Source organism: Camelus ferus, chromosome 24 (assembly GCF_009834535.1).
Source record: "Camelus ferus isolate YT-003-E chromosome 24, BCGSAC_Cfer_1.0, whole genome shotgun sequence".
NCBI lineage: Eukaryota > Metazoa > Chordata > Mammalia > Artiodactyla > Camelidae > Camelus > Camelus ferus.
Genome location: NC_045719.1, coordinates 17198682 through 17218410, shown reverse-complemented (window position 1 = coordinate 17218410; position 19729 = coordinate 17198682). Strand labels below are relative to the sequence as shown.

The 19729-nt window shown below is 40.3% G+C and overlaps 1 protein-coding gene across 1 annotated transcript in view; it reads right to left on the bottom strand.

Moving 5' to 3' along the window:
* Positions 1 to 19729, bottom strand: part of GALNT1 (polypeptide N-acetylgalactosaminyltransferase 1) — a 77762-nt gene that overhangs the window by 46168 nt on the left and 11865 nt on the right. The window contains exon 2 of the mRNA XM_032467247.1: positions 463 to 517. The gene's annotated coding sequence lies outside the window, so the exon portion shown is untranslated. The remainder of the gene's footprint in view (positions 1 to 462; positions 518 to 19729) is intronic.

Sequence of the window (19729 nt, the reverse complement as noted above, 5' to 3'; positions counted from 1 at the left end):
GAAACCAAAAAACCAGGAATCTTTTATATTTGAACTGACACAATGAGAATTCAAATGGCCGTCTGGAGCACTGCAGAGAGCAGCTCAGAGACCAGCTTTAACCCTCCACCTCAACACTGGCGCTGTGAGTGACTTCCAGTCCACCTGACAGGATTATCAGGTGAGCTCAAGCAGGTTAAGCTCTCACAAGAATCTTTCTATTCCTAAATTTGGTCTTCATTTAGTCTTGAAACTGACCTCCCAAATGAGACGTGAATGCACTAACTAATTAGTACTGGGGCTCTGCTTGATGGTTAGTTCTCAGATTACTAAACTAGCACTTTAGCACAAGCCATTTTCTTGTGCGTATATGAGGCATAAAGTCCAATCAACGTACGTGTGAAACGTACAGCACTGTAAGAGCAAACCCCAATGTAAAGAGAAGCACAACCCTGCGTCATTTACTCCCAGCTACCAACTTACCCCAAAGTGGCTTTTCAAATGAATTCAAATCCCAAATCCACATGTCTCACATCGCCTGTTGAAAAATAAATTTCCTAAAATCAGTTTGTTACAGAATAACTCTATCCTCCCCTCTTACCTCAGCTTCCCTATTCCACTGGACGCAGGCCAGCCACCCCCTGAGCACAAGGACCAAGTCTCACTCAGCTACTTCCCCAATGCTGAGCACAATACCTGGCACACAGCATGTGTTCAGTTAATGTTTATTACGTGAATAAGTGAGTCAATGAACAAATTATTACCGACAGCCAATACCAAGCTCAGTGGAAACACTATAGAGTTTTTCCTCCCCTTAGAAATTTGTGAGGACATTAACTTCCCAGGGGGTGGGGGGTAGGCCAAGGACACAAAGTTAGCACCCATGGCAGATGCTCCTTGTTCCTTATTGCACCCCCATCCCCATGTCTTTCACAGCCTTTAGACCCCCAACTGAATTCAAGTGATCATTTTCTGCTACACTACCTATTCCTGACTGGTCCAAGCCAACCACGGCTGTTCCATTCCTCCTGCCAGTGCAAATAACCAAATCTCAACCAGCAGGACCTGAGGGGAAATCTGCTGGGAAGCATTCAGGAAAAGCTATCCTCCCTCACAGCGATGCTGAAGGGTAAACTGTATTTTTCTGCCTTTGGGTATTGTTTGCAGAGCATACTTAGAAGTGTTGCAACCATCCTGAGGTCATGAGGGAAGCCAACATCAACATGCTAAGGACGACAAAGTGAAAACATGGACAGCAAAAGGGACCCGGATAATATCAAGGGGACACTACCAGGCTAACCCTGAAATCTCCGAGGTCCGGGCTTCTTGTTACCACAGAGTATTCTGCTACTACAGTCAAAAACATGCCAGTATATCACTCTGCAACCTACAATTATTGATTAAGATAGGTATGTATCCAGTGAAGAAAAAAATGAGATGTGAACCAGTGGAAGATCCAAATTAAAGTCTATTTTTACAGAGAACTGCACAGAAGCAGAATTTCAATATAAATTTAATAGCTGTGAATTAGAACCTAGTGTATAACATGACCATTCTTAGCATAATTTAAGCTACCACAGAATCACATAACCTTAATTCATTCAACATTTAATAAACACGAAGTATGTACAAGACACAACACTAAGTCGTTTGATGTACCTGAATATGAGAACGGCTCAGTTTCTGTCCTCAATGACCTTGCGGTGCAGGAGGACAGATACTAAGTTTGTGTGGCACTCTACAATTTACAAAATGCTTTTATACCTTTGCAACAGGTGCCAAGTTACAGGAAACGATAGTACACGAAGGAGAGAAATTGGTAGGGGATTGGTTTGAGTCAGGAAAAGGCAAAAGGGTACTTCAGGTAGACAAAACAATGTGAGCTAAAACAGGGAGGCAGGAAACTCAGGGGACGTCTAGGGACAGCAGACAGAAACTGGGAGGGGTGGTTGAAAGAGTGTGTTCAGAACAAGGGAAATCTTGACTATCACACTAAGGAGTCTGGAAGAGCAATGGTCAAGGGAAGTCTTCCCATGTTTTGACTTTTCTCTCTTGAATACAAATGCCAAATCATTACAACGGAACACTGAGGTTTCAGAAAATTTACATATTTCCTCCGAACCATGAACTCAGACGCAAGCAAATACTTTGCCACCATCAGCAGTGGAAAACCTCAGAGATCCTGGGGAGCAGTTTCTGGCAAGCAAAGGATCCAGCAGGACCTTCTTCCGGGCTGGAGGCCCATTCTACATTCAGACCATTGAAGTCCCCAGGTCTCCCAGGTTTTGTTCTGAATTTTGCCAAAACGCCAACCTTAGCCCCGAGTTCCACAACGCTGCCCTCTTCCCCTCAAACTGTCACTCTCTCTTCTTTCCTTTACCACCTCTGTGCAAGTAGTCATTATTGTCTGTCTCCAATTTTTCAACTCCTCAATCGAGTGTACTCTGGCTTCACTTCAAGGAAACTGTTTTTTGATCAAGTCACTCTAATGCCCAAATTACCATGATCAGTTTCTTTCTCATACTCATTCTACTTGATGTCTTGGCTTCAAACTATCTGTGGAGCAGGCAGGCTCCCAATAAAATGTAACCTTTTCTTTCCTTGGCTCAAGGGTCATTCCTTGTCCTCCCTCTTTTCTAAGCATGCTCTGCAGCCTTCTTCACTGCTCATCTCACTCTGCCCGGATCTGTCCACAGGCTGCCTGACACTCTACACAGCCTCCTTGGGAAACCTAACAGCTGTAAAGCCTCACCCACCATGTGCCCATGGCTCTCATATCTGTAACTTCTTCCCGTGACTCTCTGGTTGGAATGCGAGTTTCTCCAGCACGGGAATCATGTTTTTCACACTTGAGCCCTACAAACCTTATGAAATGTCTCAAGACAGCAGAAACTCATATACAAAACAGCATCTCCACCCTAGGTCATTATTTTTTCCTAATGCTTTACTTTCCATCTAGCACCAAATACTAATTTACAACACACTATATATTAATTAATTAATTATCCTATAAGCTTCATGAGGGCAGAGACTTTATTCTGTTTAATATTATTACTACAGCACATGGAATAGTACTTGGCACACGGCAGAAGAGTTCAATTATTATTTGGTTAAATGAATAAAAACACCAGAAAGCAATACCTAGGAACAAAAGTAGTCAAAATTAAAGCATTTTAAGGTTGCTGTGTTTAGGTAAAGGGCAGAGATATTTGATTAATTACAGACTTTTTAAGATCAAATTTTTTTAATTAAAAGGTAACTAATTAATTAAAAACAACGTATAATTAAAAACCAAACTGAAAAGAGGTGAAATAAGAAAACCAACCTCAAAATAAAATACGAAGGGAATTTTAAATCATTTAAAAAAACCCCACAAATATAGAAAGCACAAAACAAAATGGTAGAAATAAATCCCTGTACATAAGTAACTAAAATGAAGATAAAAAGGACTAAATGTATTCATTAAAAGTTATCAGATTGGATTTTTTAAATAAAAGCTGTATGCTCTTTAGACATGCACCAAAAACATAAGGATTCAGAAAAGCTAAAAGGAAAGCAACCTCACCAAAGACATACAGATGGTAAATAAACATATGAAAAGATGCTCCACATCATATGTCACCAGGAAAATGCAATTTAAAGAGCACTGAGGTACCACTGTACACCTGCTATCATGGCCAAAATCTAGAACACTGGTAACACCAAACACTGGCAAGGAACCCGCATCCAACAGCAACTATTCTCCACTGCTGGTGAGGATGCACAATGATACAGCCACCGGGGAAGACAATTCAGCAGTTTCTTACAAAACTAAACATATCCTCATACCATCAGCAATCACATGCCTTCATATTTACCCAAAGAAGTTGAAAACTTCTGTCCACATAAGAACCTGCACATGGATGTTTACACAGTAGCTTTAATTGCCGAAACTTGGAAGCAACGAAATGTCCCTCAGTAAGTGAATGGATGAACTGTGGTACATCCAGACAATGGAGTATTATTGTGTAAAAAGAAATAAGCTATGAAAAGCCATGAAGGAAAAGCAAATGCACGTTACCGTGAAAGAAGTCAATCAGAGAAGGTCACATACTATGTGATTCCAACTACATGATGTGACAGAAAAGGCAAAATTATGGAGCCAAAAAAATTAAAAGATCAGTGGTTGTCAAGGGTGGGGGTTGAAGGTCAGGCTGAATAGAGGACAGAGGACTTTCAGGGCAGTGAAAATACTCTGTATGATATTATAATGATGGATATATGCCTTTATACATTGGTCCAAACCCACAGAATACACACTCCTGAGTGAACCGTTAGGTAACCTATGGACTTTGAGTGATTAAAATGTGTCATTATAGGTTTATCTTTTGCTTAAAAAAGAAAAAAAAAAGGTACCACTCTGGTGAGTGATGCTAATAATGAGGTTATGCACTTGGAGGGGAAGGGCCATATAGACTGAAATCTCTGTACCTTCCTCTCAATTTTACTGTAAGCCTAAAATTGCTTTAAAAAGACAGTCTTTAAAAAAAATAAAAGCATGGAAGATTCATACACAGAAAGGTTGAACAGCGTATACTAGACTAACCCTCCCACAAACAACCATAAACTCTGGCCAAAATATAAAAACAACTATAAGCAATGGAGAGCAGTCAAAAGGCAGAAACTAGAGAGAAGCCTTTGAAAGAGCGTTTCTATGCCAGGTGAGATTTGCCTTTACACAGCTGCTTGCCTGAGGGCAGATGCCGGCCTACACTATGCAGAGCAGGCATCAGAGGATGAAGTCTGGAGCTTACAGAGCACCTGGAAAGCAAAGAGGGATATCCTAGAAAAGAGGGAACCCAAAATACATATGTAAACTCCATCACAATCCTTAGCTGAGCCCTGGACCACACAACACAGAAGAGAACCCAGAGGCCCAGAAGGAAAGCAACAGCCAGATGGCTGGACGAACTAAGCAAAGACATCAGCTGCTGCCCAGTGCACAGAAACAGAGTTTGGGTGACTTCCTGCTAGAACAACAAAGAGTCAGAAGTCTTTAAGAAGACAGAACTACACAAAAATACATCCACAGTACCCCATATGCAGTAAAAACAAACAAACAAACAAAAAAACTAGACATGAAAATAAACAGAAAAATGTGACCCACAGTCAAGAAAAAAAAGCAGTCAATACATACTGAACACAAGATTACACAAGGGTTATAAAGCAGCTACTATAAATATGTTCAGGGACCCAATAATAAAGAGAGGGAACTCTTATCAGGCAAAGGAAAACTATAAAAAGGAACCATATGGAACCACGTGGAACACAAAGATACAGTTTGAAATGAAAAATTCACTTGGCAGGCTTAACGGCAGATTAGAGACAACAGAATACAGGGTCAGTCACCTGAAGATGACAATCAAAAACAATTATCCAATCTGAAGATCTGAGTGGAAAGAAAAATATCTTAATGAACAGAGAGCCTCAGTGAGCTCACTGAGCAGAGGTACAACACCACAAAGTTTAACCTGTGTGAAACTGGAATCCCGAAAGGAGGGCACAGAGGAGATTGTGCAGAAAAACAGACATAAAAATAACAGCTGAAAATGTCCACAGTCGGTGGCAAACAGAAAACTGCAAATCTAAGATCAGTGAAATCTAAGCAAGATAAATACAAAGAAAATTACAACTGGAGCACATCGTTTTCAAACTGCTGAAAACTAAAGACTCAGAAAATCCTGAAAGCAGCCGGGGGTGGGGGGGCGGCGGGGAGATATATTATACACACAGAAAAAATGGATGACTTCTCAGAAACAAAGACATTTTCAGATAAAGAAGAAGCCAAAACAACTCATCTCTCACAGACCTGCACTACAAGAAACGTTAACCAAAGTTTTTCAGGCAGGAGGAAAATGACACCAGATGGAAACTCCGATCTGCAGGGAGAAAGGAAGAATGTCAGCAATGGCTAAGTATCTGAGCAAATATAAAAGCTTATTTTTTTCCGTTTTGATTTCTTAAAAGACATGGCTGATTAAAACAAAATTTATAACTTTGTAATGTACAGTGTATTAATATGAAGTAACATCTGATAAAATTAGAGCAAAGGATAGAGTGGGAAAAAGCATAACTATATAGTTGCAAGGGACTTAACTTTTACGTGAAATAACACAACCGAACACCCATTCACGATATTTAAAACAAAAACAAAAGAAATTCTAGGAAACTAAAAGTAAGAATGAACTCTGTGAACCTGATAAACGATATCTGCCCTCAATCTACAGTAAATAAAACACTTACTGGTGAAGTGTTGAAAGCATTTCCTTCAAAGTTAGGAAAAGGACAAAAATGCCTTCTATCACTTTTTCCTGCCAACAATGTACTAGAATTCGTATTCAGAACAGTAAAACAAGAAACAAAATATTTAAGAACTGGAAAGAAGAAAACAGAACAACAACAAAAGAAATGATTAAAAAAAAATCCAAGAAAATAAAGACAATTCAAGCCAATGAGAACTTTTAGCAAGATTGCTGGATTCAAGATCAACATAAAAAATTCAATTAATCCTTTTGCCTATCATAACTAGAAAACTGCATAGAAAGACCTTTTAGGAAATGGAGATATACTTTAAAAAATGACACAAATGAACTTATTTATAAAACAGAAATAGATTCAAGGACATAGAAAACAAACTTATGGTTACCAGGGGACTGGGGAGAGGGGATAGAGGGATAAATTGGGAGTTAGGGATTTGCAGATACCAACCACTAAATATAGAATAAAAAGGTACTATTGTATAGCACAGGGAACTAAATTCAATATCTTGTAATAGCCTATAGAGAAAAAGAATACGAAAAGGAATATGTATGTATGTATAACTGAATCACTATGCTCTACACTAGAAATTAACACAACACTGTAAATAGACTATACTTCAATTTTTTTAAAAATGGAGAAAAAATGAAGCTATAGCATGATTCATATGGAAGGTTTATTACAGTAAATTATCTCAATATTAATCTATATACTTAATAAGGTTCCAATCAAAATCACAATAGCTTTTTAATAGAACTTTAAAAGCAGCTCCTAAAATCATACAGAAGAGCAAAGCCATGAAAGCCAGTGAGATTTTGAACAAGGCCAGGGAACTGTCTACCACATATCAATCAAGCCGTAGTAATGACGGCAGTGTGAATCATGGGCAGAGACCAATTAAAAGACCAACAAAACAGAACAGAGAGTCCAAGATCAGAACGACATGAACATGCAAACAACATATGACAGAGGGGTCACTACAGATCAGTACGAAATGGATGGGCTATTTAATGTGTTCACCCATATGTAAAAATAAAATTCTGACCTCACACCACACAAATAAACAACTCCAGGTACTTTAAAGATTTAAGGATATATATCTCTAAAACTTTAAAAGAAAATATAGGCAAGTATCTTTATATCCTTGGTTACAGAAGAATTTGTTAAACAATACTCAAAAAGCACAAATAATAAAGGAAAAAAAGGAAGAATTACTACATGAAAATTAAAGTTTTTAATACAACCAAAGACATCATAGACATTTACATGATAACCCAAAGACTGGAGGAAATATCCATAACAGAAATAATCAGCAGAAGTTTAATATCAGAATGTATTAAAAACATTTCCTAACCAAAACAAATAACACACAAGTGAAAAACAGCCAAAAAGTATGAATGGGCAAATCACAGACAACGAACCATAAACAGCCAATGAACATACGAAAATTTACTCAACCTCGGTAGTACTTAAGGAAATGAATTTGCCCTCAACAGATTAGCAAAAAAGACAAGTTGTTAGTAAGGAATAAAGAAATGCGATGATCATACAATGCTTTCCAAGTGTGATCTGGCACAGCCACTTTGGAGGGCAGCCTGACAATATGCAGGAAAGCTGAAGAAAGCACCCCCTCTGTGGCTCAGTAATCCCACTTCTAGGTACAGAACCCGGAGAAACTTGCACATGAGCATGAGGAGAGCGTGAGGAGACATACAAAGGCTGCAGCACTGTTTATAATGGGGGAAAAGGTAACAGCTTAAATGTGCATCAAGAGGAAAATGGATACACGAACTGTGTAACAACACTGCAGAGCAGTTAGGATTAAAGGAGAACTCTGTGCCTCAGTATGGGTAAACAATGCTGAAGGAGGAGAAAAGCAATCTGCACAGTATGTACAGTACATTCCATTTATGTACAGTTGTAAAGCAGATTAAAGTAAGCACTATTCATGGACATGAGCATATATTGTAAAGATCAAACAATAGGCATGAGAACAATGTATCAAATTCATATACGGTTAATTCTGAGGAGGGAGGGGAAGGCTTCAACTATAATGGAACTTCTTTTATATAAAAGATCTAAATTGTGGCAGATTGCTAGCTACTCAAGGAACATCTACATTCCTCTTCTCTTACTGCTGTACTACTGAGTGGCAATTTACATACCCTGGCCTGCCATGCAGATTAAGGTAGCCAGCAAGATAAAAATCAGAAATCACTGGGTAGGGTATGGGAAAGATACAGAAAGGGCAGTACTGACATACTGCCTGGAATGTGAACGGCAAGGACTTTCTCTGCAACCATGAGATGACCTTGAGAAAGCAAGCCATAGGCTAAGGCTTGAACAGCAGAAAGATAACTTTGATAACCACACAGATGCCATGTCCTGGGAGGGAAAAAACCCTCTATAAGCACATCTGGCGGGGTGGGGAGGGAACTAGGGATCTTTCAGATGCAGCTAAACCTAACACTAACTGACACAGAAGCAAATAGGGGAAAATGTAAAGATAAGACACAGGGGAAAGGTGGGTTCATGACTCTTCCTTGTCTTCTGCTACTGTACTTTTCTGTGCTTTAAATTTTTTATTTAAAAAATACTTTTTACTTCTCAGATATTGAACAAAGATTCTCAAATGTTACCCACAGACGGCTGCTGGACCACGGATCAAGCCAAAATGCAAAGGCAACGTGTAGAGCTATGAGGTGGCCAATGAGGAGCGCATGAAGAATTCACTAGAAACTGGCCAACCCCACTCTGAGAACGCAGACAGTTACTGTGCTATTACCACCAGCACTGCTACTGCCAGTCTGGGCAACAAACAAGACTGTGAGACCCGACAGTTTATTGGCTCTGGGCTAGGGATGAGAAAAACGCAGAACAATTTGCAGACTAAATGGAAATCTATGGTCATTCCCTTTTCCCTTCTCCATGCATTCTCCAGGACCCAGTGCCACACTTTTCCTCCTCCTCCACTGAAGATTCTGAGATGAAAGAAGGAAGAAAAAACATCAAAGGACAATAGTACCCTCAAATGCAATTTAGCTGTTTTTCCCGACCACAAACATGAAAGTTCTTTTGAGAGCCTTCACTTAAAAGCACTGTCTGATGTTACTCGGATATTAACTTAAGTGATTTGGGGGAATTGAAAAAGTTTTAAAATTTGTGCAACAGATCAAATGAAAACAGAAATTTGGGATGGGGGTAGATTTCAGATGGGTCCAAGGTAATGTCTGCAATATTTAGTTACCACATGAAAAAACACCACCACCACCACAACAAAACCCCTTTGTTCACTTATTAGCATGTTACAGACAGATAGGGCTCTAATTAGTCGTGAATTCTACGTCATAGATTTATCACAGGTGCCACACACTACAAAACACACTCTTCATTTTCTTCCCTTAACTAGTCGGCTCTCTGGTACATCAGTTTTTGTTTGTGTGTGTGTGTGGGGGGGGGGTTCTTCCCTAATTTGGTTTCTCCCTAATGCCACTTCACTTCTTTTCCTTGCTTATATTGTTTCTGTATTCTCTCCTGCTGATTCTACTCAACTTTCTGGCCCCTTGCCCTTTGTTTCCGTGAAGAACTATTCTCTGCCTTACTCCCTCAAAGTTAGTCTCCTAGTTTCCCACGGCTTCTGCACTGATACTAGTTAAAATCCATACCGGGAGATAACATCCCAAGTGCCTTTTCTTGGAATTTTTTTCAGCTCTTTGGGGGCAGACAGAGGATTTACTTCCTGCTCTCAGAACCTCCCCCCCAAACCACTGCAATTAGGATGTTATTCATTGAACAATAGAAAGCTAACAGTTGTTGAAAAAGTCCCTGAAATAATCCTGCTATTTAATTCACATCAGTAACTCAAAACATTACTTCTGCACTATTTTTTTAAATTCCACTTACTTCTCAAAATTGTATTCTGCAGAAACCTCTAAACACTTGAGTTCTCTCTCCTTTCCTTACTACACACACTAAAGAGTTGCACATGTTTTTCTTTATTACCGACAAAGATACCATAACTAACCCTCCCAGCAAGACAATGAGCTAGGTACTGCTGTGCCCATCCCCCTTACAGGTAAGAAGACTGACACTTTAAATTAGGTAATTTGCTGGCTAACTCACTATGGCTTATTTGAAGTGGTTTTGATTTTTTTTTTTTTAATTGTGAGCTCATGTTCCTAGAAATTTTACTGTATCAATTCTCTGAGGTCTGTGTTCTGTATTCCTTCAGAGAGGCTCTGGTTTGCTCTTCAGTCCTAACAAACTAAGACCACTTTTACTGATGTCTTGGCTTGGGTTTTGTGGGGGGGGGGGGGCACTGAGGTAGTATGAGTTCTGACCCAAACCCAGTGAAGAGTGGACTTGTCATCATGTCTCAGGGAGGCCTAATACCTTTCCAATGAAAGACAAGCTGAGACACAGAACTCTCCTTACCCAATTCCTACACTCATCCACCCCTGCAGGTTTAAAATTTTTTTCCCTAGCTTTTCTACCAACACTTTTCAGGGAGTTTCAGCTTTATACATGAGTCCCTGGATGTTACTTCTCACCTTGACCCCCAGACTCTGTCTAGTACCCCATGGTCACCCTGCAAAACTGAAAGCTCTAGGCCTCCAGGGATCGACAGACACCAGCACTCACAGCATAGCAGCCAGTATCACCATGAGCTCACCTCCCTAGAGTCACGATTTTTTGTTTTTGACCTTACTTGCTTGTCAGCTCAACTATGCATTTAAAAGGTAGTTTGAATATCTGGTCCAGTTATTTGTAATGTTTCATAAGGGGAGACTTTCTAAAATTCTCTGATTTGCCACACTGCCAAGAAACCGAAGCCTCTAAACATTGTGAATAGGCTGCTAGCCGAGTATTTTTCCCCAGAAGAAATGTACCTCTACTTTTAAAAGCCAAAAGGAAAAATGACTCATTTGATTAACAAATATGTACCAAACACTGTTCTACGCACTTGGCATAAATCTCTAAACTAAACAAAGATTAATGCACTCAAAGACCCTATGTGGGAGGAGAGATGCAGACAGCAAACAATAAACACAAGTCAACTGAACTGTATCACAGAAGAAGTAAGAGCAATGGAAAGAAGAAACAGAATAGTCAAGTAGAAGGACCAAGAGCAAGGCTGGGGGACTGCGATCTTCAACAAGGTACCTATTACTAAAACATTAAGTATTTCCCCCACATACCACCCATTAATCTTTATTAAACACACAATTATAAGAAACTATGAGTATTTTCCTCTTCTCTTGACATAAAGTAGGATGGTGAGCAGCCTACAGACATTTTAATACTACATGACTCCATCCACTTCAAAGAAACAGAGACACACCTGAGTATTAATCATTGCAGGTGCTGCTTAAAAAGTTATACTACCTATTCAAAAAATTAAATTAAGTACATGAAATTTAAAAATATGCTTATGATGGGATCAAAACAGGCACTCGAATATTTACTAAAAAATAGTTAAATGAGAATTATCCTTCATGTTTCTAAAGATAATTAGTAATTAATTGGTAACACTATTAGGCAGTTCTTTTGAATGTTAAACCTAATTTAGAAGGCAATTTGTCCAATTATACCTCATTCTTTCATGGAGATGTGCCCTATTTACAACTCTTTAAAACAGGTTTTTCTCTTTTCATAAAAAGAATCATGTACGAATTTGAGTTAGTTATTAAATCATACCTTAAAACATTTAACTCCAAAACCAAGACTGTACTTTTCAGTTCTGTAATTACGTTCACTGCTTTTCTCTACATCCCTTAATTTTTCCTTCCATTTCTTAAAAGGCAGACAATAAAGCTAGAGTTTATATCCAATATTCTATATAAACAGTGTTATAATTACATACAAAAGATGATCTCTTTTTTTTTTTAATGATACAGGTGATAATGATGGTAACAGATTAATGTTCCAGCATGGCCACTTTATTTTGTCTGTCAGATAAAACTTTCAAAGGACAAGACCTGAAAAACGTAGAAACAGGATTAACTTGTAAAAACAGAAACTTTACAGGAAATTTATGATCCTTTTTCGAGATTAAAAAAAAATAGAAACAAGTCCATGTAGTAATAAAATAGACAAATATGAGAATGTTTCCTGAGGCAGAAAAATAACTGCATTTTAAATAAACTGCATCCTAAAACCGGCTAGTGGTGATGGTGCTTACAGCACTGTCTGAGCTCTGGCAGCTGCCACTCTCCCCTAGTCTCCAGACGGTAAGAATTCCTCCTGCATTTGGCAAGTAGAATAAGACTTCTTCCACCTCCTCACTTTTGTCTGACTACGTACTGGACCTTGACTCAATTTTATTTTGCATACTCTCAGATGTGTAAAGAAAATGACTTGTCTTTAAAAAAGAATCTGAGTTAGGTAATGTTTAATGACATAACTATTTCTATAAGGTTGCTGCAAATTTCATTAAAATGTCTTACTTACACAAAATTGGAAAAGTAAACCTCAGAAACAAAATTAGGTCTCTGGTTGCAATTAAATCTTTTTGTTTGTTTGTTAATGAAAGCAAACCAATGATCATGTACTTGAGGGAAAACAGCCTTTATAAAATACTAGTAGTTCATATTAAGACATAGTAAACTATGATATATTAAACACTATTAAATAAAATACTGAAATTTAGCAATGGTACAGAGTGACACAGAGTAAACACAACATGCTCACCTGCCTCACTGTCTCTCACACAGCATCCCCAATTTAGCAGCTTAGCCAAGGAAGGAGAAAGAAAGGGAATTCAGGGCTCCAGGGAACGAAGCCCCAACATATACGCACTGTAACGCAATCAGCTCTGTATCTATACGTTGGAGCTTGGTAGAAGATACTATTTGAAAACATGCTCCTGCTACTAAGAAGTCAGAAAACCATCCATGTAAAGCAGCAGATCTTAAAATGGTACCCCAGAAACCCCTTGTGGGGGCCCTCAAGATCCTTCTAAGGAGTCTGCAAGTTCAAAACTATTTGTACACTAATATCAAGTCATTATTTGCCTTTTTACTCTCGTGCCATCATGAGTCCACAGTCGAGTTCAGAGGCTACATGACATATGCTACCATAAAAGACTGAATACAAAAGAAGATTTGAGAATCCAGCTATGAGAAGCTGGACAATGAGATTTATGCAAATGTAAAACAAAGCCACACTTGCCACTAATTTTTTGTTTTGGAAAGCTGTTATTTTCCAAAAAAACATATATTTGTATTAACAGGTAATGGGTTTATTATTATTTGAAATGAATTAATGTCTTCATAACGTCTAGGTTTTATCTTTAATATGATAAACATTAATAGGTAACCCACAAAACAAAAAATCTTTGAGGTCTTCAACAACTTTGAGGTTATACAAAGGGGTCTAGAGAACAATAATATTAAGAACTGCTGATCTATAGAACAAAATCCAAAATTCATAGTTAAAAAAATCCATACTCACATTGATTCCACAAACATTTATCAAACGCCGGCTTTATGCCAGGTTCTAGGTGCTGGGGATGCAGCAATAAACAGGCAAGACCAGGTCCCCGCTCTCAGGGACCTGCAGCCAAGTGTCGGGACACACAGACAATAAACAAGAAGTGTCAGCCAGTAAGGAGCGCTCTGTAAACCAGTAAAAAGGACAGATGCTGTGTAAGCAAGGGACTGGGCAGTCCCCTCCCATTGCGTGATCAAGGAAAGGCGTTCCTGAGGCAGTGTCACCAAGGAAGCAATTAGAAGCCACAGGAAGATGGCAGGGAAGAGCCCTCGGGCCTTTGCCCAGCATAACCCAGCCAGGCTCCCCCTCCCACTCCGCACCTCCTTCGGTGCCCTGCTCTGCAGGCCCGTCTAACCACTCCTAGTCCCCGGTGGGCCACGCTGTCTCTTCCTTCTGTGTCTTCACCTGTGTTGTCTCCTCCATCAGAAACGGCCTCTACTTGCCCATCTACCAAATTCAAACAATTTGGGCCAAAGCTCTGTGAAAGCAGAGGCTTGTATACCCAGGACCGAGGGCTGTGCCTTTGACACATTGGTGGGACTCAAGGAACTGTTCCTCACCTCCTCAGACGTCCCCCTCTATACACCTCTACTGACATCACCACCAGTCGTAGTTTTGCAGGCCCCGTCCACCCATTTGACTGCGGGTCCTGGAAGGCATTTTTGAATTCATAGTGCAGAGCAGAATGATTCATAGCAGTAGGTGCGTAATAGCTATCAGATAAATAACTAAATCACTGAATCACAGTTTTTATTCTAACTATAACTATTTGTATGTCTTATCTTCAGGTGTAGCAGGAATTCTATCTCATCATTCTATCACCCACTGAGTCTAACACTGGGCCTTATACATCACACATACTCCATAAATGCTCATCAGATTACTGAACTTAATTTCAACTGAAAAGCACTTTGTAAACTTCAGAGATATTTTATAAAGGGCAACATTCTCCAACAGGAATATCCCCCATTCTGTTTCCACCCTAATGGTGCAAGAGGTGGCTGAATCCACATCACGGGTCTCAGCTCCCAGGTCAGCATTTAACAGAAGCAAAGGCTCCTTGTTACACCCCAGACTGTCGTAAAAGTCAGCCAAAAACTAGAAGTGAAGTGTATTCAGCATTCTAGCTAGCAACTGCACACAGCAACCAAAACAGTACAAGATGACCCCCTAATTATTTAATACAGAAGGGTGTTAGTTCTTATTGTTTCTCATCAACTGAGCTGATCTCTGTTATGTGACACGGGCAGCTCTACTATATGGTATCTGTTGACATTACAAACTCCCGTAACCCCATGACATTCTTAATTTTTCCGGGCCATGAGTAGTTTGCTCATAAACTATTCCAGTAGTTCCTTCCAGGTGGCTATCCAATGTAATCTCAGCGCTAGAAGAGCAGGTCTAACCTGCATTACATTGTCAGTGAATTTTATTAAAACAGCATACAAAATTGGGTGAGCTAATGAAACAAGATATAGAAATGCCCCCCACAAGGAGCTGTCAGCAGATCAACATTTAAATGTTAAAGTGATTTGAATATGAATCGTGCTCAAGTAGCAAGCTGCTTCCATTTATTTCTATCAGCAGCCTTAATGAGAGTGATTATGGAAAAAAAAGAACAAAAACCATGTGATTACTAATAAAAGTAATTTAATTAAAAAAACCTACAGTGACAGGGGTGCGTACAGCAGATTTTCAGTAACAAACACGTGCTGCCTGTTCTTCCGTGTGTCCTACAGCAAAAGAACATCCACCACAGTCACACAGCCACCCTCTGCAGTTGTGAAGGGCTCACACCCCACACTGTAGATCAGTAAGGCCCTTTGCTTCTCTTCCTTCCCCTTCCTGTGGGTCCTTTCAAGGCTCACTAGAACTCTCAGAGAATTTACAAGAAAATAAAGAATTTAAATCTAAGCTAATAAATTTTGCAGCAGAACAAACATGACAAAGATTTTTTAAAAAAGGAAAAGTGAACTCTTGTTGGATGGAGAATTGGGGAAATAACTTAGGATAAAATTCCTCGGAATTATTTATTTCAACCACTCATGCCATTGTTTTGATGACCGCTGGGAATAACCGATATTAGTTTTAAATTACACGGACTAAATATGCCTACAGATTTAAAGGCAGCATAAATAAATAAATGAACCGACCTTCGGATGCACCCCTTCGTAAGGCTGCAGCCTGGTCGTGCTGTACAGCAGGCATCACCAGCGTCCAGTCGCACAGAGGTGCTGCGCATCCTTGTCTATACAAGGAGGGGCCTGTGCTCCAAGATCTCTACGATCTCCCTGCAGAGCAGGCTTCATGGACCTGTGACCTGTGCAGTCACACAGGGCCCCACACTTAGGAAGGCGCCACACTTGGTTTAATGCTCTGCTGGCATGGTCTTGAAATTCTTGAGTTCTTTAAGAAGGGGCCCCACATTTTCATTTTGCAATGGACCCGCATTATACAGATGGTCCTCTTCCTTGAAATTCTAACACTCTGTGATTCCATGAAAGTGCCCCTCCACAGCTCCAAGCATAATGAAAATTCAAAACCACCACCACCACCTAAAGTGACCTATGATCCATTAGTTTCAGAATAATGACTTTCCGAACAATCCTCTACTTCTGTGAAAAACAAGCAAACGTACACTGAAGATAATTCAAATGCTAGGGGTTCACTTCTTTTTTAAATATAAAAAATAGAAGTATTACTGAGATGTCATTATTACAACGTATGCCTTCAAAGAGAGAATCTAAAGAGATCAGTACTAAGCAAGAGCAAGCAGCTGATTATAATCAATATAAAAAAATTAATTCACTTTGTCTCCTAGTCACTGCTCTCTCCCAAAGGCTTCTGACCGTATCTGTCTTTCCCACCTTCCATTTTAAAAAATAATTCTCTTTCAGGAAAAAAATGACAGTCCCAGTAAGTATCTATGATGTTGAGAAGTAAACAAAATTTAGGGCTATAATTAATCCAAATAAATTATGATGTATAGGAGTGCTTTCAACTCATAAACCTAACATAACCTAACAGAGCAAACAAAGAGGCTCAATGGTAGCAACGGGCTGCAGGTAAAATAATCAGAGAGAAAACACCATTACAAAGAGGTCTGAACAACAGCTATTTCCACATCCCAGGAGACAGGCTGCAGAAACAATGTTTTATTAATCACATGTTATCCCCTAGATTCTGATAAGCTTACAGCACTTTGACCTGAATTTTTTTGTATAAAAACTCCATTTTGACCTAAGATTATTGTGGAGATATTCCCTAATGCACCACTAATGTCAATCAAAGATCAGCTTTCCACAGACAGATGCAGAGAAAAGGTAAACGAGGGTAAGATTTAACGTAAAACAAAATACCACTGGTAAGTCGGTCACCGCACAAAGACTGTCACGTAAAAAAAAAGTCCAAAAGAAATCTTAGTATTGATAAAACTAGGGAACTGGATTTCTGGGTAACGGGTTTGTAATGAGAAGAATGTTACATGACACAATGCACCGTGCATACGGTTACATGCATATTATACACTGTGTGTGCAGAATGCTCTTCACTGCGGTAGATTTAGGGGGCTGCTTTTAGAAAGCTTTTACTCTGTGCACTGGAAGGGAAGAATGGGAAGCCCTTACAGGAAAGAATATCTGAATTTGGACTGACAGTGCCCCTACCACAGCTAGTGCTTAGTTAGGGCCAGGGTGCGGGCCTTCATTTCCCGCGTCTTCAAGAAAGAAAGGGGTGGAAGACACTGCCAGTACTCGGCCCTGTCATCCTAGCACATACACCGTCTACTTGGACAGGGGTCATCACCACTGCATCTATCACACAGCAGTGTTATCATTTACTTGTACTCTCTGCCAAACTGCATGCATCTTGAGGGCAGAGATCACACATTGCTTCATTTTTGTGTCTTCTCAATGTCCAAGACCATACTTGAAGTGCACGATGGACACTTACAAAAGAACATTTCAGTAAACAAACAAATGAATCTTTGCTTGGTTTGGCTGAAACAATTTGTGAGCAGAAACCTAGGTACAAACAGGCATGAAATCAAAGAAGGTGACTTAGATGCCTTTCATAACAACGTGCAGAGACACCCTCAAGCAGCAAAGAGTTTACTTTCAAGATACACCAAGCAGACTGTGAGGTGTCTAGTATCCATGCCCCCGTCTGCAGGCACAGAACCCCCTGTTTTTGCTAGGCACATAGACAGCCAGTATCAGGATACACTTCCCAGTCTCCCTTGCAGTGAAGTTCTAGCTGATATGAGAGAAGCCATGTGTGCGACTTCCAGGGGGAGCTAAAAAGAACTGGAGCTCGCCTCCTCTCCAACTCTTCCTCCATCCTGCTGCGTGGAACGGGAATGTGATGGCTCAGACCCTGAAGACAAAGACTAGACTCTGGGATGCAGATGAGAGAGCTAGAACCATCAACATCCCAGAGAACCATGGAGCCACCACATCAGTCAGGAGCTGACTATGTCCAGACTTGGACCCGAGAGACAAAGAGCTCTTCCTTGCCTCAGCTACCTTTGCTGTGGATCTCTGGAACAAGTACTCCTAATTAATCTTACTCTTCAGAACATGCAAGGAAGACAGGAATCCCAAGCCAAGCAGGCCAGAAGTGACCACAGTGCGGGCCTCACAGAGGGAAGCAGAAAGTCCACCAGTAGCCAGGATGAGCAGGGTGTACCTCCAGGACCACATGACACAACACCCCAGGAGCCTGCTTCCTTCTCTTCTCATCCCTAAGCCATCAACTCTCCGCTCTGTCCCTTTCCTCCTTCTCATCACTTCTTCAGACTGCCTATGAGTGATCATGACTTTTTCACTCTCTCATGGCATCGTGCTGGACTCAGAGCCTTGGTCTCAGTCTTCAAAGTTAAACTCTCTGGAAGAGAGTGGAGCTAGCTGGCCTCACTTATCTTTTCAAGCCAGGTCATATCACAGTGGCTGCTACTGGCCTGGCGGCCTTGCCTTGGTCTGGTGCACATTTCCGAGGGCTATCAAGTTATGACCAACCAAGAGCACCTCTGAGCAGGGACTGGGGTGGGGTGGGGGGGTCATGTAGCTTCCTCCAGGTGATATAAACGTGGGCGGCGCTCTGACTGACAGACTCAAACAAGATGGTCAGAATCTGTTTAAATCCCAGCCTCCAAAAGCAAAAGATATAAACAAAGAGATCTGATCTAGAGTCCTGAACCCTAAGGGTCTGATTTGGGACTTTATCCATGTCAACATTCAAATCCAAAATGCTATTTTTAAAAGGATGAGCAGAAAAGATGGGAAAGGTCTTCCTCTAATGGAAAGTAAAGCAGCTACAATTATCCTGCCCCTTCCCTGGTCCACTGCATCACCTGAAAGAGGTAAAAATCTGTATTTTTCAGAAAAAAAACAGGGGTCTAATCTAGAAACTGGTTATTTCCTCTCTTGGGGACTTTTTCTAAATAACTGGTCTGAAAGTGGCTTTTAAATAAACAAGAGCTAAGAAAACAGTGAAGTTAATGTTAATATCACTCCCTACACTTGTTGCATGAGGGTGAACAAGTTTTGAAGCCTTAGCTGTTACATGTAAAGTTAAAAGGCAGAGGACATCTTCCACTTGTCACAATGCTCTGATAATCATTAGTGCTATCCACCCATTACTTCTGGTTCTCCTGAAAGGCACATGGCAGATTTGCAATTTTCCATCCCCTTAAAACACGGGTAGCCATGTGACTTGCTTTGGCCCCTGATATGTGAACAGAAAAGACATGCCTTACTTCCACACAGAAGCTTTAAGAGACAGTGCACCATTTGCCCTGCTCTCTTTCCCTCTGTGACAGTGCTGGCAACACTTGAGACGGTAACTGCTCCCTCAGCTTGGGTCCCAGAGAGGGAAGAGGCAGAGCAGAGTCCCCAGCCAACCAGTACATGAGCCACTGAGATCTGGGGGTTCTATGTGAGTATAGGAGAATCCATCCTACTGT